The sequence below is a fragment of the Tupaia chinensis genome, unplaced genomic scaffold (assembly GCF_000334495.1).
Source record: "Tupaia chinensis unplaced genomic scaffold, TupChi_1.0 Scaffold000077_1, whole genome shotgun sequence".
In the NCBI taxonomy this organism is placed as follows: Eukaryota; Metazoa; Chordata; class Mammalia; order Scandentia; family Tupaiidae; genus Tupaia; species Tupaia belangeri.
The window spans coordinates 4531366-4559020 of record NW_006159538.1 but is presented as its reverse complement, the minus strand read 5'-3'; the positions used below and the strand labels follow the sequence as shown (position 1 = coordinate 4559020).

Genomic DNA, 27655 nt, shown 5'->3' with positions numbered 1-27655 from the left:
CTCCTTGGCGTGCCGTGGGAGGAAACCGTGCGGGCGACAAGGGAGAAAGTTCGGGGCCGTGTCAGAGGCCGCTCTGGCCACGTGGGAGACCAGAGCCAGGTGCTGCTTCTCTCAGAACGCTTCTCGCGTTGTCCCCGGTTCGTGTCCCCGACTTTCTGCACCAGGAGGTACCCAGAGCCGGCTCCCGGGCGCCCTCCGCGCGTTGGCTCGCCAAGCCTTTGGCAAGGAACCGTCCGTGACCCCGGCGTGCGCGTCCACGTCCGCGGGATCCTGGTAATCCCTGGAGAGAGGTTTGGCCGAGGACACGCCACCCAGCCCGGCAGGGAGCGAGCGGGTTGGCGCCGCGGCTGGAGCTAGCGGAGCCGACGTGAGGCGACAGCCCCTTGGGGGAGCAGAGAAGGCCACTTGGGGGAGCAGAGAAGCGGCCAGTGCTCCCGGAGGGAGGACCGGAGGGAAGCGGCCGCAGCCTCAATGGCCTATTCAGTCCTCTTCACAATGGAAGACCTGGGTCCACTGAGAAATTGCCCCAGCTCCACGTAGCAGGGCAAAAGGTGGCTCTGGAGGCAAACCGACTTGGGCTCCACAGCTGAGCGACCTTGTGCAAGCAGTTTAATTTCTCCCAACCCATTTCCCGGCTGTTGGGGAACCTTTCTGGGAGGTCATAAGAGCTAATGAGTTTGCAGAGGTTAGCGTGCCTGAGCTATGCCGGCCCTCCGTGCAGTTGGAGTTGAATGTGAGGCCTTAATTAGTTAGACGGTGGTCAGGTTTGGGGTCTGAGGGGTGTGTTTTTTAAAGATTCCCTCAGCACTCCTCCAGTCTGATCTACCTGTGAATGGCGGCTATCTGGGTCTTAACTGACTCACTGAATGAATGTATGAATGATTTCTCTATGCTAGGAGGGTTGCCTAAGATTGTTCCTAATTTAAGGCCAGGAAAAATTGTTTTCAGTGACTTAAGCTTGTCTGGGGTTCAGGCCAAGTGTCCTACCAGCATCTCTTCCCACACTAAGCCTCCGTGCTTAGCTGAGTGATGGCAGCTGTGGCCCCCGCGCAGGGAGGAAGAAACATCCGGTATTCACCGGCCAGAGAAGTTCCAGAGCTACCTAAAGGAACAGGGCCAGCAGGGGGAGGCGCAGGAGCTGCGCAGCGGGGAGGGCTGGACCTCCAGCCAGCACACTTCTGCGGCCTCAGCAGCTAGCCTTGGATTTTGAGCCTTCACTCAGGCTGGAGACCCAATGATCATCTTTTCTCCTTCCCTGTGACAAAGATCGTGAAAGTAAATATTATGCGCTTCCAAACCTGATTCTGCCATTCAAAGTTAGGAAGGAAGGATACTGGCCTGGTTGGTGGCATTTTCGGTTGACTTTTTTAGAATAATTATGTTAAAAGTAGGTCTAAGGCCTTCCGCTCGCTTCGCTAATTTAGTACTGTGGAAACGAACATTTCTCTGGTCTTCTGTTCATTTGTTTTGCTGCTTTTTAAAAAACGTTTTCCTTTTCTTGAATTAAGAGCTCACACAATCCGGGGCCAGCAGGTGGCATGCTGATGAAGGTGCTGGATCATACATGGTCGGCCTCGGTGGTGTGAATCCTGGGCGTGTGTGCTTGCATTCTCAAAATCCCCAGAGGAGACTGGAAGAGAAGGGATTTTGGAGTGCTCATCCCCCTGTGGGGTGATTTCTCACTTTCCCTCTGTCTCTTCCCAGGGTATCCGTACTGCCCTAAGGCAAAAACTTCTCCAGCAAAAATCTTAAAACAAAACAAAACCTTCCCACAATCTTTTGATTCAGTGACTTGTTTTCTGCCACAAATGTTTGTCGCTAGACTTCCCAGCTCATCCCTAAATAACTTGTACTCCCTGTAACGCCCATGTGAATATAGCCTTTTGGTATTCTAGACTGGAATAACATGATCACTATTTTTAAAAAAGCTTGAAACTGGGATTTCATCCCACAGCCTGGGTCCAGTTGAGATTATCATGCAGCCCCTTCCAGGCTGTTAGTACTGTATGACTTCCTCTCCTCTCCCACCACTTCTCCCTGCTCTGTCTCCCTCTTCCCCACTTCCCCCTCCCTCCAACTGCAGTCATTATGCTTTAGAAAGCCCTGAAAGGCCTGCTCTGTTTCTGACCATAGCCTCCTTTGAAAAGGAGATTACAGTGATTAAAAATAACAAGTTGAGGATCCTCGAGGGGCTTCCCTTATAGGAGGACAATTTGCAGGACCAGCCTTTCCCAGATCACAATTTCAAGCCAAATAGAAGAAAACTGGCTGAAACGTTGAAGACGTGATTGAAAGTAAAAGAGGCTCTTTTGTCTGACCAAGGTCTGTTTATTAGGAAAATAAAGTCAGTCAGTTGCTAATGAGAGTGGCTTTTCCTAGATGTGCTTTAAAGAGAAATTTCAAGGAACTTGATGGGAAAAGAATGTCCAGTTGAGATTTCAAAAACTGGTCCAACTTCAAGCATAATTGGGGGATTTATTCTAAATTGGGAGGTTTGGGGACCTCCAAAGTCGCTTTGCTTTTTCCTTTGTTCAGCTCTGGGTCATTCACTGCTCATAGGAGTAGGTACCAGCCTGGTGGGAAGAGCGCAGGCTTTGATGCTGGGGTGGATTTCAAGGCCTGTAAGGTCACATCGTCACATGTGACCTCAGGCGAACCTCTACGCCTCTCTGAGCCAGTTTTCCCATCTGTAAAATGAGGATGTGTTATTATTTTTTCTCTAGTATTGCTGTGAGAATTAATTAGAAATAATCCATGTTAAAATAGTCACCAGAGCCATCAGGTGACATGATGGATAAGGTGCTGAATTCCCACATGGCTGACTGTGGGTAGCCCTGGACCCTGCAGTTTGAAAATCACACCGGGTGCGTGTATTTGCGTATGTGTATATCCAAAAATCTGGAGAGACGAATGGGAGGAAAGGGATCGTGGTGTGGCCATCTCCTGGGGGATCATTTCTTACTTTCCCTCTCTCTCTCTCTCTCTCTCACACACACACACACACACACACACAATGTCTCTCTAGTGAGTGCACATGCCCTATAGCAGAAACATAAAAAAAAATTAATAAATAAAGAAACTGTCATATACTAGATGCTAAAAAATATATGTTATGAGACAATTCGTTTGGAAATAGAAAACTACTTAGCAGCAAGGTACTGGATAAGACATTGTGTTCCTTCGACTCATCTCAGTTATTCCTTCCGGTTACTTTGAGGCAGTATATTGTTATAAGTATTTTACAACTAAGCAGACTTAAGACTTAGAGAGGGGTAGTTTCTTACCCATGGTCACACAGCAGAGTGGACTTGGGATACAATCTTAGATCTTAGCCAGTCTTCCATGCTGACTCAGTAAAATGCGTTGGGAGTAGAGTGAATTCCCAGGTACTCTCTGCCTTCTGGATGGTGAGTCTTCCTTGAAGGAAAACAGAAACAACCAGTCAGGATAATAACGGACATATTTCAGAACACAAAGTAATAACGGCGTGAATCCTTATTTACATTTGCTTTTTCTTTGTATAGGCTTCAGTATTGCATCTGCTCATAAACCAGAGGATTAATTTAGAAAGATGAAGAACTTTGTCATTTTTTAGTCAATTCCCTTTGTTTGTAGGGAGAAAGAAACAAATTGGATAGAGAAAAAATTACTTATTTGACTATGGTTTTATTTTTACATGTTGTTGTTATATGACCGTGCTTATAAAATTGTATATTTGATAAGAACATACATAGGCTCTGAGAAATTTGAGCTGGGTGAGGTCTTATACATAAGCTATTTCTCATATAGTGGATTTTTTTTCTTTATTTTTTTGCTGTAGGGCACGTGTGCTCACCAGAGACACAGAGAGAGGGGGAGAAAGTGAGAAAACACAATCCCTTCTCCTCCATCCTCCTCTCAGGATTCTGGTCATGTATGCACACATGCCCGGTGTGATTTTCAAACTGCCAGATCTGGGACTCAAACCATGGGGTCAATCATGTGGGAATCAAGCACCTTAACCTCTATACTACCTGCTGGCCCCATACAGTGATTTTTTTTTTTTAATTAAATACTGCCCATTAATTTATCACCTCTCTTACCTCACTATTTCCTCTTTTAAAACGTAATTTTATTTTTAAACTCTTACTCCTTTTAATAAGTATTTATAACAAAAATTAAAAGACGTATGCATATCTAATGCTTAATGGTTGCAGAGATTGTTTATTGCTTTTAGTTTCAAGAAATAAAAAAAAATAAAAACATTCAAACAGCAAATTGAAATTTTTTAAAGTTTAAAATTTGAGAACTTCTCCACTCACAGGTAAGTGGTCCCATTGTAGCTGATTCTTTTCAATTAAATCAACAGGCCATAATGGCTGATATGCTCACAAATAGGCTGATAGTTCAAGAACCTGTCAGTATCACGCTCCATTTGCTTCTTTTTTACAGTGTCACAAATGAAGCTTTCAATTTTTGTAAAGTTAAACAAAACAAATCCTCTTACCGCGTTATATTAGACATGATCCAGGCTAAGCTTATGTTTCAAAGAGAGTCCAAAATACAATGTTGTATTTATTTATTTATTTTAGAGTTTTTGTTTGTTTGTTTGCTATAGGGCATGTGTGCTTGATGAAGAGACAGAGACACAGAGACAGAAAGTGAGAAATCACCCCCAGGAGGGATAGTCACAGTACACTCCCCTCTCCTCCATTCTCCTCTTGGGATTTGGGCATATATGCACATGCACCCAGCATGTTTCAAGTCACTGGGTTTGGGACTTAAAATGTACTCAACCATGTGGAAAAGTCCAGCACCTTAAACACTATGCCACCTGCTGGCCTTCAAAATACAGTATTTTAAACAAGAGGTAAATGGGAATGCCAACATTACGGGAAGCCTTGCTCCACAAAGTCATTCAGGAACCCAGGTTCCTTCTATCTTACTGCTCTGCCATCCTCCAGCATGGTGCCCTCCAGTCGATAACCACTAGCCATATGTGATTCTTAGGCAGTTACAATGTGGCTAGTCTGAACAGAAATGTACTGTAAGTGTGAACACAATGGCTGTTGAAGATTAGTATGAAAAAAGAATGAACTTCTCATTAAAACTTTTATATTGCTTGCATGTTGAAATAACAGTTGTATTTATTAGGTTAAACAAAATCCAACATTCAAATGCAGTGTACTTGTTTAACAGCGACAGTCCTGTGCTGCATAATGACATTTTGGCCAGCAGCGGACCACGTATACGACAGCAGTCCCATAAAATTATCATAGGCTATGCATCTAACCTAGGGGAGTAGTAGACGGTACCATCTATCAACAGGTTTGTGTGAGTACACTCTGTGGTATTTGCACAACCACGAAATCACCCAGAAACATACTTCGCAGCACATATGCCCATCATGAAGTGACTCATGAGTGCGTTTTATTGGCTATCTATTAAGAAATAAAATGACTTTCACCTGGCTTGAGCTTATTCCCGTTGAACAGCACTGTTCCAGGGTATTGTTCTCTGTGGCCTGTTACTACCATCACATCTGAGTTCCAGACAGCATGCGAGGGTACGGGGGTACAGCAGAGAACAAGGAGCTTTTTGTTTGTTTGTTTGTTTTTTAATTTTTGCTATAGGGTATGTGTACTCCCCGGAGAGAGAGAGAGAGAGAGGAAAAGCAAGAAATTACCCCTCTTGGGGGGATGGCCATGCTGCAATCCCTTCTTCTCTAGGGATTTTGAGCATGCACACACATGTGCCTGGTGTGTTTGTCAAGCTGCTGGGTCCAGGACTCGAACTGCACATTCAGCCATGTGGGATCCAGCTGCCTTAACCACCACACACAGGCTGGCCCCAGGAGCTTTCCTTGACTGATATGATCCAGAAATTGTACCCAAAATTTCTTTTCTTTTTTTCTTTTTCTTTTTTTTTTTTGGAGAGATTTTCACTGTAGGGCGCGTGCGCTCGCCAGACAGACAGAGAGAGACATAGAGACAGAAAGCGAGAAATCACCCCCCAGGGGGGATGGTCACGCTGCAATCCCTTCTCCTCCATTCTCCTCTCGGGATCTTGGGCACGCACGCACACGCGCCCGGCGTGAGTTTTAAGCCACCGGGTCCGGGACACGAACCGCGGTCGACTACGTGGGAGTCCAGCGACATAACCATTATGCTAACTGCTGGTTCCCTGTACCCAACATTTCTAAACCCACTCCATTAGTAAAAATTTAGTTTGAGGTCAGACCTAGCTGTGGGAGAGGTGGACATGTATTAATAACATTGAGCAGCAGCTGCTAAAAGTTGGGGGATGATTTTTCAAAAGGATCAAGAGGAAAATGATTTGGGGGCACAAGGAACTGTCTCTATTATGTGTTTTAATGCAGCCGTGCAAAAACACATTATTTCATGTTCTCTCGGTGAAAGTCATCCAGGTGGGTCTCCTATGAACAGATAATCCAACTAAATGAATTAATAGAGGAAGGACGTGTGTGTGTGTGTGAGTGAACAGCTGTTCTGTCTCACCCACTCCCTCAGAAAAGAAGGAAACAGAAAAGAAAGAAAGGAACAAAGGAAGAAGTAAATAAAGCAAGAAAGTGAGGAAGGTGGTGTGGGAAGAGGAAAAGAAAAGAAAAAGAATCCCCTGGGAGTATTAATTTCTGAATGAAATGAAAAATGAAAGGGACAATTTGAGTAAATCTTACTCGAGGGTTGACTTCAAGAGGCACCACAGAAAGTAAAAACCACATAAGTGAAAAAAAAGTTCCTCACAAATCCTTTAAAATTGTACATAAAATTTAACACGGATGCCAGCTGCAATCTAGCTTTACTTACGCACCCTCTAGATATGTCTGTTTGTGGGGAATATGGACAAATCGGCATTTCTCGGTAAGTCCAGCTCTTCCATTCTCCCTCTGTTACCGAACTCAAATCAGGTTCGCTCGCCCAAGCGCTATAAAACCAAGCCATAGGCACATGGTGTGATGAAGGAAGGTACAGCTTTATTGCAAAGCGCAAAGCAAGGAGAGCGGGCAGCTCATGCTGAAAAGACCCGGTCTCCCTGCGATGTTCCCCACGTGCCTTTTTAAGGACAAAAATTAAGGGTGGACGTCCTAGACGCATGATCAGTTCAGCGATTGGTTTAAGAGGGTGTGATCATTTCGTAGGCATTCTTGATTGGTGAGGCCTTAGATAATCAAATTCCTCTTTAGGTGTCCGAAACTGTTCAGCCTGGAGTCTCTGAGCTCACAACCAGCAGTTTCCAGTCTACAAAACATCATACACATTGAAATGAAAATCTTTCCTTTAAGTGAGAGTTTTAGAGGTCAAATGGCCCACTCAGGGTCCATGTTGGTCATTATCATAACCAAAGTCTGAAGACTTACTTTTTACTCCGGGCCATTACAATGCAAATGGACTTTATATTTCAGGAACCCTAGAAAATACATTAGGGGGTTCTTGCTCGGTTTCACCTCCAGCACTGGAAGAGATCAGCCCCCCCCCCTTGAGGAGCAGATACAGCCACTGGGTCACTTCTCCTAAAACACCCACTGCAAGTGCAAAATCCACACTGCGTGATGGAGTGAGGTGCTGGGAGTCCCCACTCAGGCTCACTCAGGCACGGACACGCACTGAAGGGAGGGGCACGTGGCCTGATTCATTTACAGAGTGTTACTTTCTCACTCCCTGTCCTTTTCACTCCATGGTGTGTAGTCGTGTTTGATTACACCAAACACACCTCCTGGAGTACCCGTAGATTTAGGGGCTCACTACGTCACATGCAAGGTTTTTGTGATGCTCTCAGTGGTATAAAATGTCTTTCTCTCTCTCTTTTTTTAAAAAAAGAATTATTTATTTAATTTATTGTTTTATTTAATCTGACCAGAGAAAGACAGAGAGGGAGAAAAAGCAAGAAAGCCAGCTGCTAGGTCCGAGACTTGAACTGTGGTCAGCCATGTGGGAGTCCAGCACCTTAATCATCATACCACCTGTTGGTCTCAAATGTCCTGTTTCTACAGGATGTTTGGCTGGGCTAGAGTTGGGGCTCAGTTAGGACAGGACAAGAAGGTGATACTACCTGAAGTCCCCTACAAGCTCTACATAGATAAGACGTCTCACTTTCCCAGATTGTTCAAAACAGCCATGAAAAGTCCAGGGAAATTCACACAGGGGTCCCCTTAGCCACTGATTTGCTTGAGGGCCAAGAGACCCTTGGGGATTCGCTCGGCATGGCTTAGATATTTGTAAATATGTCCAAATATGGACTGGGTAAGAGAGGGAAAGGGCAGGAAAGGGTTCCAGGAACAAATTATCATGTGTGGAAAAGGAGTGTGGGAAGGTGGGCAGGCTCAGATGCAGGACCTGAGAACTGAATGCTCTTATGTTTGCCCAGGACGATGATTCTGGGTGCACCAGGAAGTTCTTCACTTCCTCTTCTCCTTTCCCTCTCCCCTTCTTTCTTCTCTCCCTCCATCCTCAGCCTCTCCCAGCAATAACTCTCCCCTTTTAATTTTCCAAGCACACCAAGTCCATTCCCATCCCAGGGCCAAGGTACTTGCTCCATTTAAATTTAAATCTCTAATGCTTCTCCCCAGGCCTTTGTATGGCTGGCTTCCTGTCTTTTAAATCCTTACCACCCCCCTCCCCCGCCCCCCAGAGGGCACATGCCATCACCAGAGAGAGAGAGAGAGAGGGAGAGGGAGAGGGAGGGGGAGAGAAAGCACCCCTAGTAAGGCATGGTCACACTGCAATTCCTTCTCCTCCATTTCTCCATTCGGTTGGGATCTGGGAGACGTGTGCACATCTGCCTGGCATGTTTTTCAAGCTGCCGGGGCTGGGATTCACATCATATAGTTGAACACGTGGGATCCAGCTCTCTTAACCAGCACATTCCAGGCCCAGTCCTTAAATCCCTGTCTTCAACAAATCTCTTTAAAATGCTTCTCTGACCACCAATTTATGTTTCCCATCAATTTTACCTAGTTTTATTTTCTTTGTAGCTCTTAAGTGCTCTTTGAAATGGTCTTCTTTATCATCTGCCTTCTGAAGCTGGAATACAAGCTTCATAAGAGAGAGAACTTGGTCTTTCTTATTTGTCATTTCATCTCTAGCACCCAGAACAGTGCCTGGACACAGCAGGCACAAACCCACTATTTATTGAATAAATCAATATATCATTTAAGTCCTCAGAACCCTGGAGTGAGAGCTCCAAGAGAGCTGAATGGAAGAAGGGGAAAGCATGTCTCCCTCAGCCAGGGAGCAGGGTGAGCACTGAGGGATGGCAGACCGGAGCCAGGGAGCACCTGTGGGAGCAGCAGAGAGAAAGGATGCCCAGTGCCTGGGGTGGTTGGCCAGAGGCTGAGGACTGGCAGATGGCCTGGCTGCAGGATGGAGACCCTGGGCCAGGAGGGCATTAGCTGTATGCGTGGTGGAAACACCTATGATGCAGAGGAGACAAAGGGAAAGGGCTACTGAGTTCAGACATTGCTCTGGGGATGTGGGAACGGGGGGGGGGGGGGGGGTGGGGCGCACGGGGGGGGGAAGTGGGAGCCAGGGCCTTGTTCGCCTGTCAAGCTGACCTAATAATTAAGATGGCTTTTCCTGGAACCAGCACCAGGGGCCTGAGGGTCATTTTTGGTATTATCCAATTCTAATTATGCATCAGAATCACTTGGAGAGCCTAGAAAGAAAAAAAAAAAATGCCCCACTCTAGTGTGGGCTGGATTCCAGAGATCCACATTTTTTCTTTTTTTTTTTTTTTTCTCTTTTAAGGCAAGATGGTGAGACGCAAAGAGAACGAAGGCCAAAGGTGGTCCTTCTCTCTTTTAAAGCAAGATGGTGAGACACAAAGAGAACGAAGGCCAAAGGTGGTCCTTCTCTGAATGCACTTCCTCATCTTCCCATCTGCACCAGCCCCAGCCTCCCAGGCCACACACCCCCTAGCCCTAACTACCATGAGATACCGTGCAGTGGCCAGTGGGTGTCCTCCAGCTAGCACGACTGCAGCACCCCCTGTCTGGGCAGCGGGTGATGAGCAGAAGAGGACCTGAGCTGCCTTAGACGGCCGCGCTCTCAGATGGGCAAGGCTTGAGCTGAGGCGACCCTGCTCTGCTGCAAAGCCTGCCTCTCTGTAACTTCCACACACACGTCTAGGTCTGTCTTTGGGAATCAAGCAAAATAAGGTTTCCCCTCCACCATATGTCAGCCCTTGAGGGGTTTGTGGGTAAGTAGCCATTATGGCTTCTCTTCTGGCCAAAGTACTTCATTTCTTTGGCCATTTCTATAGGGTTCAGTTTCTTGTCCCCTGGTACTCTGTTCTCCAGATAGCCTCTGATGGGGCAGAGCATGGCAGAATGGTTATTTCCCTATTTGTCCAGGACATGGTGTTTGTGTTAAGCCTGCCAGGTCTTGTGTGTGCTATTTTGGCAGCTGAGTCTTTCTCTGGAATTGCACAGAGCTCTCAGCCAGCTCAGATTCTTGCAACTTGCTGGGCAGGCCTGCTGTCCTCTGCAAACGATGCTGGTTTAGCTGGTCCTCAAACGTAAGATTCGACATGATTCCCATTAAACTTAGTCCTGCATGTTTTGCTTCATTCCTGTAGCTGTCAACCAGGCATGACTCTGGATGCTGTCACTGAGTGACTTAGCCATGTAATCTAATTTTGGATTATCCAGCATTTAGACAAGCATGCCTTGTAAGTCTTTATCAAAAAAGTTGATAAGAACGTTGAGGAGGGTAGAGCTCAGGACAGAGCCCTCTGACATTCCTTAGCAGTTACCCTAAAGCTGCCATTCAGTTAAATAGGTTTGAAGTCAAGGGATCTGTTGTCATCCTAATGACACTTACTAACTGCCACCCCCTGTTCAGCCTCCTCAGTTTAGTCATGAATACTATTTCTTTAGCCTGCAGGTAATTCTTATAGTCTAGGCAGAGTTATTTTCTTTCTTTGCTTCAAAATTAGAAGTCTTTCCGTTGCAAGTGACAGGAGCTAAGTCAAACTATAGCAAGAAATAGGATGCATCAGTTGCCGTACTTGGCGAAGTCAGGGGTGGATCTGGCTTCAGGCATAAATGGATCTAGGGATTCGAATAGGGTCATTCAAACATTCTCTCTTTCTTACTCTCTTTCCCCGTCCTTCTTTTCCCTTCCTCTCTTGCATCGTCTCTATCTTGCCCCTTCTATCCTTTTCCCTCCTGGCTGTGTGTCACTCTCATTGTTTCTTACTGTGATAAACATTCTCCAAATGACCAGGAGGACAACTGCGACAACATGGAAAGTAATTTTTTCCCTCTAACTCATACTCAGTCCAAGGGAGAACCCTGGTCTATCTTGGGTAATGTGGTTAGGGAATGGGGGATGCTGGTAGACTGCTCTGGGTCACAGTCACTTTTGTGACTTAATATTTTAAGATGGAAAGGGGGACTCCATTACTCATATGCTCAACAGAGGGGAAGCTGTGGGGGTGCCCAGAGCCTCCTGCCTTGTCCATATTCCCGGCCACATTCTCTCGGCTGACATATCTCCAATTCCCCAGGAACATCCTTCCCATGATAGTCATCTGTCACTTAATGACAAGGATCCACCCTGAGAAACCGCTATCGGGTGATGTCATTATTGTGTGAACATCATGGAGTTTATTTACACAAACGTAGGAAGTATGCTGTAGCCTCTGCTCTTTCTTTTGAGAGAGATTTTTGCTATAGGGTACATGTGCTTGCTGGAGAGTCAGAGAGACAGAATGCAAGAAATCACCCCCTGGGGGGATGGCCACCCTGCAATCCTTTCTTCTCCATTCTACTCTCCGGATTTTGAGCACGCATGCATGTGCACCCAGGATGAGTGTAAGCTGCTGGGTCTGGGACTCGAACCATGGTCGACTATGTGGGAGTCCAGCTACATAACCATTATGCCATCTGCTGGTCCCTGTAGCCTCTGCTCTTAGGGAACACACCTGCACAGCATGTCAGTGCACTGAGTACTGTGCATGGCTGCAACACAACGGCAAGCACTTGTGTGTCTGACCACATCTAAACATAGAAAAGGCACAGTAAAAATATGATATGAAAGCTACAAAGTGGCACACCTATGTAGGGCACTCACCGTGAATAGAGCTTCTAAAACTGGAAGTTGTCATGGGTGTGAGTCAGCAATGAGGGCCCAGTAAATGTGAAGACCTAGGACACTACTGTATACTGCTGTAGGCTTTTCAAACACTGCACACTTAGGCGACACCAACTTTATATATTTATATAAAAGTAAAGGTACTTTCTTCAGTAATAAATGAAACTTTGCTTACTGCAACTTTATCAACTTTTACTTTATAAACTTCTCAAATTTTATAAACTTTTGGGACCAGCAGATGGCATAATGGTTATATCGTTGGACTCCCACATGACCGACCATGGGTCAAGTCCTGGACCCAGAGGCTTGTGAGTTGGATGCCTGTGCTTGTGTGCCCAAAATTCTGAAGGGAGATTGGAAGAGAAGGGATTGCAGTGTGACCATCCCACCTGGGGGGAGGTTTCTCACTTTCTGTCTCTCTGCAAGCACATGCCTCTATAGGAAAAAGCTCTAAAAAAAAAAAAAAAAAAAAAAAACAATAATTTTTAAACTTTTCTTGCTATTTTGTAATAATAATTTGCTTAACACGCAAACACGAGTTGGCTCTATAGCCTAGTAGTTAAAGGAAGCCAGGTCCCACATGGCCAACCATGGTTCAATTCTCAGTTCTGGTGACTCAAAAAACACACTGTGTGCATAGGTGTGTATGCCTCAAATCCTGCCAGGATGGAGAAGTGGAGGAGAAGGGGTTGCGGTATAATCACACCGCTGAGGGAGATGGTGCTTTTTCTCTCTCCTTTCTCTCTCTGGTGCACGCATGTGCCCTCTGGCAATTAAAAAAAAAAAAGCACAAACAGAAACCCATAGTACAATTGCACAGAAATATTTTTTTCTTTGTATCCTAATTATTTTTTAAAAAAATAAATTTTTAAAAATTTAATTTTGCCACAGGGTGCATGTGCTCACTAGAGACAGAGAGAAAGAGAAAGTAAAAAATCATCCCCCATCAGGCATGGTTAACAGCAGACCTGGGTTCCAAGATGAGCACAGGGTAATCCAACCCCACCATACACAATCCAGCCCCACCGTACACAATCCAGCCCCACTGTACACAATCCAGCCCCACCATACACAATCCAACACCCCTGTACACAATCCAGCCCCACCATACACAATTCAGCCCCACCATACACACTCCAACACCCCTGTACACAATCCAGCCCTACCATAAATAATCCAACTCCACTGGATGCACTTGCTCACTCTTGGATTATTAGCTTTGTCTTCCTACCTGCCAATCCAAGACCAGCAAAACATCTGCCTGATCCCTGCTAGGTGGGCAGAATCATTGTGTGGGTTTCTGTTTCTGTTCTTGCCAGAGAGAGTGTATGTTTACCAGAGAGAAACAGAAGAGGAAAGGAGAGGGAGGGACACCCTCCAATGGACCATGGTCATGCCTCAAGTTCTTCTCCATTTCTCCATCCTGTTGGGATTTAGGGCACATTCCCAGCATGTTTTTCTTTTATTATTATTATTATTTATACATTAAATTGCTATATATTGCTTAGCTTATATAGAGAATTTACCCAACATGAAATACAACTCAGACCAGTCCAGTTGAGAATAATATATACGTCATCAATAGTTAATAAACCATTTCTGTGTCTCTTCCCCTCGCCCACCCTCATTCCACACTGTCTCCAGTGTCCATAACAATTTTCAATGCTTTTATACCCTCTAGTCTTTCAGTCTCTACCATAGAGTGCTGATAGTCAGTATATTTTAAGTGGAGACATACAATGTCTCTCTTTCATAGCCTGATTCACTTCCCTCAGTCATAAATCTTTTATATTCATCCACTTTCTATAGAATGCTAGTGTCTTGTTTTTTTTATGGCCAAATAGTATTCCACAGAGTATATGTGCCACACATTTTCAATCCATTCATCTGTTCGTGTTGGTTCCATCCATTTGGGTTGGTTCCATGTCTTAGCAATCGTGAATAATGCTACAATAAACATAGATGTACCAGCACTTTTCCAGCTGAGCATTCTCCTGTCCTTTGGGTAGACATCCAGGAGTGGAATTGCTGAGTCATATGGTAGTTCTTTGAGGAATCTCCATATTGTTATCCACAGTGACTGGGCCTATTTACATTCCCACCAACTGTGTGGGAGAATTCCCCTTTCACCACATCCCCACCAGCACTTACCATTTTTTTTTTTTTAAATCTTTGTCATTCTGATCAGGGTTAGGTGGTATCTCATTGTGGTTTTGATATGGCATGTTTTTCAAGCTGCCAGGGCTGGAATTTGAACTGCATGGTCAGCCATATGGGATCTGGCTCCCTTAACCACTAGGCCATAGGACTGGTCCTGTCATGACAGTTTTTTCATGATGCATGTGAGTTGCAGCTCCATAGGCCTCTAGAAGTTGTACAGAGTGAAAAGGGGACCACTACAGCCTACTTACTTCTCCCCCAGTCTTTGTAATTCTATCTTGCAAGTTAAGGCAGAAGCTGAAGTTTGTAGTAGTTGAAGTGTGTGGCATGAAGACTGGGCATTTAAGTAACACATGGCAGGAGGATGGCAGGGGTTGGACAGTGATGGCACTGGGACCTGACTCAGGACATTCTCATTGAGGTTGAACTTCTGATTCTGAAACTCCAGAGGCAGAATGAGGAATTGATGAAACTAAACAAGATCTAGTGAGGGTACTTAGGCATAGAAGATGAAACGAACACTTCATCAGAGTTTTTGTTAGCTGGTTGACATACCAACATTTAAGGACCCAGAAGGGTATTTGGGAATTAGATGGGGTTAGAGTTTTCATATGGCAGGTCCACCCAAACATGGGGATATATCATGGATCAAAATTTGAGGCCTGGGGGCAGAAGGTGATGTATCTTCTTTTCTAAGCTATTAGTCTATGTGTTACTAGAGGACAGAGGCCCTTTCTTTCCCCCATGTGAATCCAGGGTAAAGCCCCAGACTTAGCATAAAACAAGTGCTCAGTATCAGAAGGATGAGGGAGTCTATGTATTATGTGAGAAAACTCATGGGAAAGTTGTAGGAAGGACAGAGCAAGAATAAGCAAACTATGCACTGAAGACAAATGACTCATTTTCACTTACTCATGTGACAAATATGTAATGGGTATTTACTTTGCCTTAAGAGATATGCTAAACATTAAAGATATAGTAGAGTTCATGACAGACTTGGCATCTGTTGTCATGGCGCATATGGGTTATTAAGGGAGATAGACACTTAACAGATCATTTCACAAATATATATTTAATTAAAATTGGGTGAGAGGTATTCAAGAAAATAAAAAGGCATGAAGAGGGTATATTGTGAGAGTGGGAGGGGCAGGAAGGTCCTCACAGATCACTCAATCTTCAGTGTAATGTCTGCATAAAGACTTAGTTCATTATAAGAACTTACCCAAATCACCTCATAAGCTAGCTCCATGAGGATCATCCCCAAAGATAATTATAGTCATGCATCACTCAATGGCAGGGATATGTTCTTAGAAATGTGTTGTTAGAGGATTCTGTCATTGCACAAACATCACAGAGTATGCTTACACACATCAAGATGGTATTGCTTACTATACACCTGGGCCATGGTGCAGCCTATATAATTGATGGGACCATTATTGAAGATACCATCTGTCAATAATGAAAATGTCATTTTGAGGTACCTGACTATCTCTCCATTGCAATTTTCCCATGGTCATTCTTTATTTTATTATTTTTTTTTTGAAGGAGATTTTTTGCTATAGGGCTATAGGGCTCATGTGCCCACTAGAGAGACAGACAGAGACAGAAAATGAGAAATCACTTTACAGGGGATGGCCACACATTACAATCTCTTCTCCTCCATTCTCTTCTTGGGATTTTGGGCATGCATGCACATATGTCTAATGCGTTTCAAACTGTGTAAACAGTCAGTCTCTACCATAGAGTGCTGATAGTCAGTATATTTTAAGTGGAGACATACAATGTCTCTCTTTCATAGCCTGATTCACTTCCCTCAGTCATAAATCTTTTATATTCATCCACTTTCTATAGAATGCTAGTGTCTTTTTTTTTTTTTGGCCAAAAAGGATTCCACAGAGGATATGGGCATTCATCTGTTCGTGTTGGTTCCATCCATTTGGGTTGGTTCCATGTCTTAGCAATCGTGAATAATGCTACAATAAACATAGATGTACCAGCACTTTTCCAGCTGAGCATTCTCCTGTCCTTTGGGTAGACATCCAGGAGTGGAATTGCTGAGTCATATGGTAGTTCTTTGAGGAATCTCCATATTGTTATCCACAGTGACTGGGCCTATTTACATTCCCACCAACTGTGTGGGAGAATTCCCCTTTCACCACATCCCCACCAGCACTTACCATTTTTTTTTTTTTAAATCTTTGTCATTCTGATCAGGGTTAGGTGGTATCTCATTGTGGTTTTGATATGGCATGTTTTTCAAGCTGCCAGGGCTGGAATTTGAACTGCATGGTCAGCCATATGGGATCTGGCTCCCTTAACCACTAGGCCATAGGACTGGTCCTGTCATGACAGTTTTTTCATGATGCATGTGAGTTGCAGCTCCATAGGCCTCTAGAAGTTGTACAGAGTGAAAAGGGGACCACTACAGCCTACTTACTTCTCCCCCAGTCTTTGTAATTCTATCTTGCAAGTTAAGGCAGAAGCTGAAGTTTGTAGTAGTTGAAGTGTGTGGCATGAAGACTGGGCATTTAAGTAACACATGGCAGGAGGATGGCAGGGGTTGGACAGTGATGGCACTGGGACCTGACTCAGGACATTCTCATTGAGGTTGAACTTCTGATTCTGAAACTCCAGAGGCAGAATGAGGAATTGATGAAACTAAACAAGATCTAGTGAGGGTACTTAGGCATAGAAGATGAAACGAACACTTCATCAGAGTTTTTGTTAGCTGGTTGACATACCAACATTTAAGGACCCAGAAGGGTATTTGGGAATTAGATGGGGTTAGAGTTTTCATATGGCAGGTCCACCCAAACATGGGGATATATCATGGATCAAAATTTGAGGCCTGGGGGCAGAAGGTGATGTATCTTCTTTTCTAAGCTATTAGTCTATGTGTTACTAGAGGACAGAGGCCCTTTCTTTCCCCCATGTGAATCCAGGGTAAAGCCCCAGACTTAGCATAAAACAAGTGCTCAGTATCAGAAGGATGAGGGAGTCTATGTATTATGTGAGAAAACTCATGGGAAAGTTGTAGGAAGGACAGAGCAAGAATAAGCAAACTATGCACTGAAGACAAATGACTCATTTTCACTTACTCATGTGACAAATATGTAATGGGTATTTACTTTGCCTTAAGAGATATGCTAAACATTAAAGATATAGTAGAGTTCATGACAGACTTGGCATCTGTTGTCATGGCGCATATGGGTTATTAAGGGAGATAGACACTTAACAGATCATTTCACAAATATATATTTAATTAAAATTGGGTGAGAGGTATTCAAGAAAATAAAAAGGCATGAAGAGGGTATATTGTGAGAGTGGGAGGGGCAGGAAGGTCCTCACAGATCACTCAATCTTCAGTGTAATGTCTGCATAAAGACTTAGTTCATTATAAGAACTTACCCAAATCACCTCATAAGCTAGCTCCATGAGGATCATCCCCAAAGATAATTATAGTCATGCATCACTCAATGGCAGGGATATGTTCTTAGAAATGTGTTGTTAGAGGATTCTGTCATTGCACAAACATCACAGAGTATGCTTACACACATCAAGATGGTATTGCTTACTATACACCTGGGCCATGGTGCAGCCTATATAATTGATGGGACCATTATTGAAGATACCATCTGTCAATAATGAAAATGTCATTTTGAGGTACCTGACTATCTCTCCATTGCAATTTTCCCATGGTCATTCTTTATTTTATTATTTTTTTTTTGAAGGAGATTTTTTGCTATAGGGCTATAGGGCTCATGTGCCCACTAGAGAGACAGACAGAGACAGAAAATGAGAAATCACTTTACAGGGGATGGCCACACATTACAATCTCTTCTCCTCCATTCTCTTCTTGGGATTTTGGGCATGCATGCACATATGTCTAATGCGTTTCAAACTGTGTAAACAGAATCCAGGTCCAGGACTCAAACCATAGTTAGCCATGTGGGAGTATAACACCTTAACCATTATGCCACTTTCTGGCTCCAGTTATTCTTTTTCTCTTTAGTTTTTTGCCATAGGGTGCATATGCTTGCTGGAAAGAGACAGAGAGAAACAGAAAGAGGAAAAGTGAGAAATCGTCCCCCAGGGGGGAGGACCACACCAAAATCCCTTCTCATTCATTTTACTCATTTACACATTTCTAAGAACATATCCCTGCCATTGAGTGATGCATGCACACATGCCCAGCATGATTTTCAAACTACCAGGTCTGAGTCTTGAACCACCTCCAACCATATGAGAGTCCAATGCCTTATACCACATCACCTGCTGATAGCCCAAAGTCAGTCTTCACTGGTGCCTACTAGAGTTCTTCTTGGAGGTTCAATCATTTTCTCTGAGAACCAACTCTTTAAGACTTACTGTTGGTTAATCAGCCTGAGCATCACAATCTTTTTTTTTTTTTTTTTGGAGAGGTTTTTGCTATAGGGCGCGTGTGCTCGCCAGAAAGACAGCGACATAGAGCCAGAAAGAGAGAAATCACCCCCCAGGGGGGATGGCCATGCCACAATCCCTTCTCTTCCATTCTCCTCTTGGGATCTTGGACACACACACACACACGCGCCTGGCGTGAGTTTTTTAAGCCACCGGGTCCGGGACGCGAACCGCGGACGACTACGCTAACTGCTGGTTCCCAGCATCACAATCTTTATCGCCATCATCAGAGCCATCATTTTATCATCATCTTCTTTATCCCTAACTAACATCACCATCACCACCACCACCACCTCCACTACCATCATCATCTTTTGAAGTGTTCAAGAACACTTTACATGTGCCAGGCATTACGATAAATATTTAATCCACTCTACATTCCTGTAAGAAAGACAGTCTCGTTGACCTCTTTTTTTAATGAGGAAATAGAGAGGTCAAATACCTCCCCAGAGTTAATGCAATTGCTAAGTGGTAGCTCTGTGATTCAAATTCTAAATCTTTGCTCTTAACCAGTTTCTTGTGTGTACTCACAGGATGGCTCTGAGTGGACTTTCTTTTTTCAAATCCTTCGTAAGCATTTTCCTGGAATTTCTTGGATCTGTTAATGGCCTCTCTTGGGAGGCACTTGGGAGGAGATATTAGAGAGAAGATTCTATTATTTATTGCCAAGCAGTCATCTTCAGTTGTTACTGGGACTCAGAACACGATGCACATTTGTGCTTTCCGGAGGAAGTCATATAATGGCATTCTCTGGAGGGATGAGGTCTCCTGTCTTCTTTTGAATTATAGTGTACAATAACATCCTCACCAGTGTTAATTATGGATTAAAACCCAACACCATTCAGCCTCCAGAGTCTCCATCTTGTGTGTTGTCTTTAATACGGTAGAGAGTAAACCAGTTTTTGAGAACCTCCATGAAGGCGGCATTCTGGGAAGCTGAGGTTAGGATTAGCCCTTTCAATACACTCTATAAATATACAAGAAGATGAATATTTATCATTCAGAAAAACATTTTAATAGTGTTTTCATAAAAATGCAACTTACATACAAAAAAGTTCACAAATTATGCAGTCTAGTGAATTACCACATGGCAACTACATAAACAGAACCCAGATCACATGACATCACTCCAGTAGCTTCACTTGTGCTCCCTCCAAATTGCGCCCCCTCCCTTCTCCACACGTGCAACCACTGTCCTTTACCTCTAGTTCCGTAGTTTACTTTGTCTCGTTTTGAACTTTTTACAGACACATTTCTAGGTCGTATTACCATTTGTATTCTTTCTTTTGTGTCTGTCTTCTGTCACTCAGGATTATGTTTGTGAGATTTATCTGTGTTGTGGGTAGTGGAGATTTTGCTCATTTTCATGACTATAAGGCATTCAGTTATATGCGTATGCCACACTTTGTATCGTCATTCTGCTCCTGATGGAGATTGGAGTGTTTCCAGTTGGGTGCCATTACAAATAATGGTTCTATGACTTTCTTGTAAAAGTCTTTTGACGCACACATGTATGCATTTCTGTTGATTTAGGAGTGACAGTGTTGGGGTTGTGGGATATGTGTGTGTTCAGCTGCAGTTAATTCTGCCAAAGAATTATCCTACAAAAAAAAATTACTAATTTTCATTTCCATCAACAGATGTGAAAGTTCCAGTCAACAACATTTGATATGGTTAGTTCTTTTTCATTTAATTAATCTAGTGGATGTGCAGCAGTATATTTTGTAGCAGTATATGTGGACTTAATTTTTATTTCTCCATTGACAAATGAGGTTGAGAGCCTTTTCATATATTTATTGACTATTGTGCATGGCTTTTGTGAAATATTATTAGTTCGTGTGTGTTTGCCTCCATATGGCTATCCAGTTGTCCTAGAAACGTTTATTGGCAATATCATGTTCTTCCCAGTGCTCTGTAGTACATCTTTATCATGAATCAAGTTTCCATATATTTGTAGAACTTTTCTGGATCCCAAACCGTTCAAATAGCTCATTTTTCTTTCCTTGCTGTAGAGCACTGGCTTAATTTCTGTATTTATGTCAGTCTTGATATCTGGTAATGCGAGCCCCCCAATTTTGCACTTCTTTCTCAAGATTGTCTTGGGGGAGGCCAGCAAGTGGTGTGGAGTCCTACAGCTCAAGTCCTGGACCTGGCGGCTTGCTTTCTCACCTTATGTCTCTTTCTCATCTTTGTCTCTCTCTGGTGAATGTATGTGTCCTATACCAAATAAAATAATAATAATAATATAAAAATTAATTTTTTAAAAAATAAAAAAAGTCATCTTGGATATTTTCAGTCTTTTTGCATGTTCACATAGATTTTGAACCAGCTTGTCAATATCACACAAAACATGCTGGGACTTTTATTTTGATTGCACTAAATCTATTGGTCAGTTGAAGAGAGACAACACCTTTAATAGCATGGGAGTCTACCAGCTGATGACCACTGTTCAGTAAGCGTAAATGCACATCAGTCTGGTGCTAATCTCTGTGCTGACCTCAGGTGTGCTTCTTGCTCTTGAAGGACTTGACAGATGTCTAAACAAACACACACACACCAACGATGTAATGTGATAATATTATCACCAATAATAAGACAAGCTAATATTTACCAAGCGTGTACTACATGTCAAAGCATGATTTTACGAACTTGGCATATATTTATTCATTTCTGTCTCACACTGATTTTCTGAGGTCAGTGCTGCTATTGTGCCCATTGTATAGGTATTTTGAATCTCAGTAGGTGCAAGAAAAAGAGCACCCAGGTCTCCACAGGGAAATCAGAGAAAACATCATGCACAAGATGAAAATTTAGTGGATTTCTGAAGAGGTTTGCCAGAAATGGAGGTTGAATATTGCCAGGATACATGCCAGGTGCGTGTATATCCTGTGTGCGTGCCCAAGAGGAGAATGGAAGAGAAGGGATTGTGGCGTGGCCATCTCCCCTGGAGGGTGATTTCTTGCTTTCTGTTTCTCTGTCTCACCCTATAGCAAAATTCTAACAACAACAATAAAAAAGGATATGAGTAGCACATGCAAAAATCCTGTAGTTAACTGAAATGATATGGAAACTTTTTTTTTGGAAACTGCCAGTGAGTGGACCCCAGGGTGGAAGTGCAGTGTGGCAGAGGAATGGAATGTGCTTGGTGAGGCTGGAGAGGCAGAGTCTGAGGGCCTGTGGTCTACGTGGTTTGAACTTTCTCAGGAAGGCCCTGGCTGTGAGCAGCGGTGGATCGCCCTAGGTCGGGGCCCCCAGTACTTATTTCCTAGGTCTGCTGTGTGTATTACCACACACAACTGGCTTAGAACTGTGGAAATGTATTCTCTCACAGTTCTGGAGGTCTGAAATCAAGGCACAGGCAGGGCTGGCTCCTTCTGGAGGCTCTGACAGAGTGTCTCCATGTCTCTCTCCTAGCGTCTGAATTCCACTGCTACAATCTCTGCCTGTCATCACGTGGCCTTCTTCTTTGTATATCTTTGTCTCTTATTAGGACACCAGTCCTATGGGACTAAGGCTCCACCGTAATCTAGTATGGCCTTACTCATTTTAACTGCCGTCATTCTATGTGTAAAGACCCTATTGACGAACAAGGTCACAGGTTATGACTTCAATATATCTTTTTGGGAAACACAATTTAATCCATGACACAAAGTCTCAGATGTAGATTTGGATAGAAATGAGTTGTTAAGGAACTTTTCCTACAAGCAACCAGTAGGGGATGCAAGACAGGACTGGGAAGAAGCCCTGACATGGAGGGATCCCAGCCAAGGTCCCTCAGGATAGTCCCAGCCTGATCCTGAAGTGCCATTTTGGACTACAAAGTAGCCCTCTGAGTAGATAAAGCAGGCTCCAGTAACCTGAGGACAGGCCTTCAGAAAAGAGCCAAAGGTGCTGCTGCTGGAGGCAAAGGCGCGTTAGTACCAGTGTCGTCAAATGACAAGAAGGCATGTGAGGAAATCCCAGTGGAGCGTCTTTACTGTCTGCTACTTTGTCCTCTACTCTTCCTCCTCCAGGGTTATACATAATGGCCTTGAAGGTCCCACCTGCCCCCACCCTACAGAGTCTTTGGCTTTGGAGCTGCAGTCTCTCAGAGACCGTGGCTCTGTCTCCTAACATCATAACCACAGTTTCTGCTTGACACTGCTGAGTGTCATTTTTTTTCTCACTCTTCTTGACTTCACTGTGGTTTTGTCTCATTCTTTCTTCCTTAGTTTCCATCTGAGCTCTTATGGACAGCAGCCAATGAGAGCGCTCCTTTACTTTCATGGGATGAACTGACCAATCATAGCATGATGTCTGTGGTCTTTGTGTCTTCAAGTTCTTCTCTGGATGGGATTCTGTTGGTGGCTCATGGACCATGGCTACATTATCCATGATTGTGGCTTTATTGCTTGGAGTTTTAGGGCACTTCGTTTCAGAACTGAAACTAGTTTGAGGAATTTGGAGAAGTAAATACTACTCCCCAACAAAGGGCTGCTTATCACAAAAATAAGATATGTTAAGAAAGTTGATTTTTAAGGTTTGAAAAATTAGTAACCAGGCAATACCAATAGAAAATTCGAATCATGATAATGATATGTAGTATGTGGTGCCTTGGATAGGCTGTTAAACTGGGGAGAAGAGGCTTTCAATTCTGGCCCTACATTGGTCTCTGGATGGTTTTATGATCTTGGGTGTGTCTGTTAATCTCTCTGTATCTTGGGTCCCTAACCATGAAATTGGAGGGCTAGATTAAAGGATACTCGGAAGCCCTTGTGGTTCGAATACTCTATAGTTCCATATCTAAAGTGTAGACTCTTAGTACTTTAATGCAGGTGGTAAAGTAATTTTAATTCCAATTTATGTCAGTTTCAAGAATCTTGAATTGAGCATCTGTTAGCTGCCAGTCTCTGAGCTCAGTGTTAAGGGTAGAAAAAAGAAGGAGAATTCACCCCTTCCCTGTGTTAACTCACAGTCCAGCGGAGAAGGCAGGTCAACAGAGAATTGCAATTCAGTCCACAACCTTGCAGTAGAAGGTTTCCATCTCAGAAGACTATAGATATAAAGGAAGTGATGACCACCTCTGCCTTGCTGCAGAGGTCCTTGAACTCTATTTCAATGGGAGGAAGAGTGTCTCAACTGCTGTAACTGATGACCTCCACGAGTTAAGTTCATTTCCAGTTCATGCAAAGTACAGTATGGATGTTCTGGTTAGTGAGTAAGTCTCCGTGTGGTTATTCAGAAAGTCAGTTTCTTTCCATCTTGTGGTTCCACTGCCCTTCTCCTGGGGCATCAGTCTTTTGTTAGGTCCCCTGCATTTAGCAGGCAGCGGTGAGAGAGTAACATGAAGCATGCCTGTCTATGCTTTCTATGTGCGGGAATTGGACACATGCTGACCTAATCACAAGGGAGGCGGGAATGGGGTCTAGCTGAGTTTCCACGAGACAAAGGAAGTGTGTTTTGGAGAACACAAAGCAACTTTTGCCATGAAGGGCCTTCTACAGGATATGTGCTATGAATAGCTAGATTCCTCTTGGACCGATCTAGTGGAAATATACTATTAGATACTTGTCAAGAGTAAAGTTTCTGACATAACCAGGGACTATTTTGATCCAATTGTGATCACTGGGAGAGCACTCCCAGCATCCCTGGTTGGTTCAAGAATTCCAGTGAGAAAGCCACTCGGGCATCTAGCAGCTTCAAAAATGAGAGGGGGAGCTAGGTGAAGGAGGTGAGAATTCTCTACTCCACAGGAGGGCCTTTCTCACTGTCTGCTGTCCCTCTGACCACAGGGTGGGGATATTGATAGAGAGCTGAGGCTCATCCCTTTGGCAAATGGAGAATACCTGATTTCTGTGTTTATACCCTGCTCTCTTCTCCCCACAGTGACACTTTCAGCTGCTCCTCCTTCCTACTTCAGAGGATTCACATTAATTGCCCTCAAAGAGAACAGGGAGGGTGATAAGGAAGAAGACCATGCTGGGACCTTCCAGGTAAGAACCCCCCACCCCCACCCCGCCCCAGCTTATTCAATGGCTCTCATTGCCTGGGCAGCTAGGAGCCAAATCAAAGGTGGACATGCTGAGAAGTCTGAGTAAAAGGAGAGAAGTAGGTGTCTCAAGTGGCTTCTCACGCAGTGCCCATTGACCATCGTCAGGTGGGCCAGGTCCACTTGAAGGACCCATTTGGAGAAATCAGCAAAGGCTTGGTCAGCAGGCAGGGCTGACTTTGTCCCAGCAGATCCTGGTGCTCTTCTATGGGCTCACAGTGCTGCCTGGCAGAGGCAGCCTGGCACCGTGAGAGCGCCCCCTACCCTGGCTAGGCCCAGCTCTTTCCCCTGCGCAGGCATTTCAGGATTGACTGGTAATTCTCAAGTGTAAGCGTAGCGAGAGCTCAGGACAGCCAGACTGGAGGGAGTTCAAAGCACAGGAGAAGGACTATTAAGGGAATGCAGAGATTGATTTATGAGGGAAGATTAAAAGAATTAAACATGCTTTGCTTGGCTAAATGAACAGGGCTGAATTTAAGAGGTGGTAATGGTCTTTAAATGTCAGTCCGTGTCGAGCAACCTCCTCAAGGGGAGGCTGTGTTTGACTTTGTACAAAAGGCCACAGCAAGACGAAAGTGGGTCAAGAGAAGAAAGAGAATCTCAAAGGCAAGGGCCCTGACAGTGAGTCATATTTCACCGCAGAATATCCTTCCAAGAGAAGTGGCGGGAACATCACCCCCTTTCAGAGGTTTAGAAAGGGGCCAGCGAGTTGTCAGAGCACATCCCAGAAGGACTAGGGTGATTTGAAGAGGAGGCCTGGCCAAATTTGCTGTAACCATTTCTCATCTCTGATTTCCATTGTTCTGAAATTCATTTTTATCTGGCATTTGCAAACTCAGAAGGAAAACGAAAACTCAGGAAAAATACACTCCTAAGTGAGTACAGAGGACTCTGGTTCAGTGTGAGGGTTTCTCCAAGGACCCTGCCCTGCCTGAAATACCTTCCCCGTGCAAAGGCATCTTCTAATTTCTCGTGGCCAGGTGGTAATCATCCTGTAATTAAACATGCTTTCGTCATTGTTGTATATGGTTCTAGGCATCTGGCCCAGTGAGATTGTTAATTCCTTGCTTATTTTAATGCCCTGTGATAGCAAGGAACTTCTTGGCATGTCTCTGAAAGTCTGTCCCAATAATAATACTATTGACAGCCAATATTTGTTGGGCACTTACCACATGCCAGGCACTAAGTGGCTTCTCACGCAGTGCCCTTTGCCTTATTTTAGTTTATTTTACTTTAATTTAATTAGTTAACCTTATCTTTGTTTAATTCTCAAAGCAATCCTGTACATAGGAAGTAGTGTGTCCTAGGACCAGCAGTTAGCGTAATGGCTATGTCACTGGACTCCCGTGTAGTCGACCGCGGTTCGAGTCCCGGACCTGGTGGCTTAAACTCACGTCGGATGTGTGTGCGTGCATGCCCAAGATCCCGAGAGGAGAATGGAGGAGAAAGGATTGTGGCATGGCCATCCCCCCTGGGGAGTGATTTCTCGCTTTCTGTCTCTCTGTCTCCCTCTGTCTTTTTGGCGAGCGCACGCACCTTATAGCTAAAAAAAAAATCCAAAACCAAAACCAAAACCAAAACAAAAAACCTCTCTAAGAAAAGAAAAAAAAAAAAAAAAAAAGGAAGTAGTGTGTCCATTTTCAGACATTGAAACTTGAGAATCGAAACCACTTGCTTAAGAAGCGAGTCCACAGTATGGCAAGGCCCCTCTCTCAGGGACCTTTTACTCTCCTTTCACTCAGACTTCTTTGCATGTCCACCCTCCAGAGACTACCACTTCCCCTAACGTTGGCCGAGCACTTGGCACAGATGCAGTGGCCAGTGTGAGCTTGCCAGTGTGGGGACGAGAAGATGTACGTATACTTTTAGCCTAGAAAGCATTAAAATGGCTTTGTTGTGATCATTTTCCTGGAGGTGTGGGTGATTTATCAGATTTCAGCAGCTGAGGGACCTGGGTACCTGAGTGGCAAGAGGGCTGAGGTTCTAAGAAAAGTGTGTTGGACACAGGGGTTGGAGGATGGCCCTCAACTTCATCTTCACCAAAACAAAATGTATCTGCTTCATAATGACACTCACAGGTATGTCCCCTAAAGAATTGAAAGCAATGGGGCCAACAAGCGGCATGGAGGTTGAGGTACTAGACTCCCACATGGTAGACCCTGGTTCAAGTCTCAGACCTGGTGGCTTGCTTTCTCACTTTCTCTCTCTCTTTCTCTCTGTCTCTATCTGGTTAGATATAATAATAATAATAATAATCAACAAAATTTTAAAATTCTGAAAAAAAGGGGATGGGACTGGCAGATGGCATAATGGTTACATCATTGGACTCCTATGTGGTTGACCGCGGTTCGAGTCCTGGACCTGGTGGCTTAAAACTCATGTCAAGTGCGTGTGCATGCGTGCCCAAGATCCCAAGAGGAGAATGGAGGAGAAGGGATTGTGGCGTGGCCATCCCTCCTGTGGGCTGATTTCATGCTTTCTGCCTGCCTCTCTGGCGAGTGCATGCACCCTATAGCAAAAAATCTCTCTCTCAAAAAGAAAAAAAGAATTAAAAACAAGGGCCTGAATTAATATTTGTACACCAATGTTCCTTGCAGTGCTATCGTGATTGCATTATTCACACAAGAGGGAAGCACACCAAATGTCCATTGATACACAAAATCTGGTTTAAATGTACAATGGAATACTATTCAGAGTGAACGAGGAAGCAAACTAAGACAGACTTCAACATGGATGAAGTTGGAAGGCACTGTAATTCTCAAGAGTAAATGGAGTCAGCTTAGACTTAAAAGTCTATGTTTAACAAGGTAGTCACGAAAGGACGATGGTTATATGAGACCACTTATGCTAAGTGCCTAGAAGGGTCAAATTCACAGCGACAAAAAGTAGAATGGCACCTTCCAGCAGCTGCCGGGAGGAGGAAATAGGGAATTAT

General features: G+C 44.1%; 1 protein-coding gene across 1 annotated transcript in view; it reads left to right on the top strand.

Moving 5' to 3' along the window:
* The window catches only part of SPON1 (spondin 1), a 304441-nt gene that overhangs the window by 1555 nt on the left and 275231 nt on the right, over positions 1–27655 (top strand). Inside the window, exon 2 of the mRNA XM_027768691.1 lies at positions 24558–24664. The gene's annotated coding sequence lies outside the window, so the exon portion shown is untranslated. The remainder of the gene's footprint in view (positions 1–24557; positions 24665–27655) is intronic.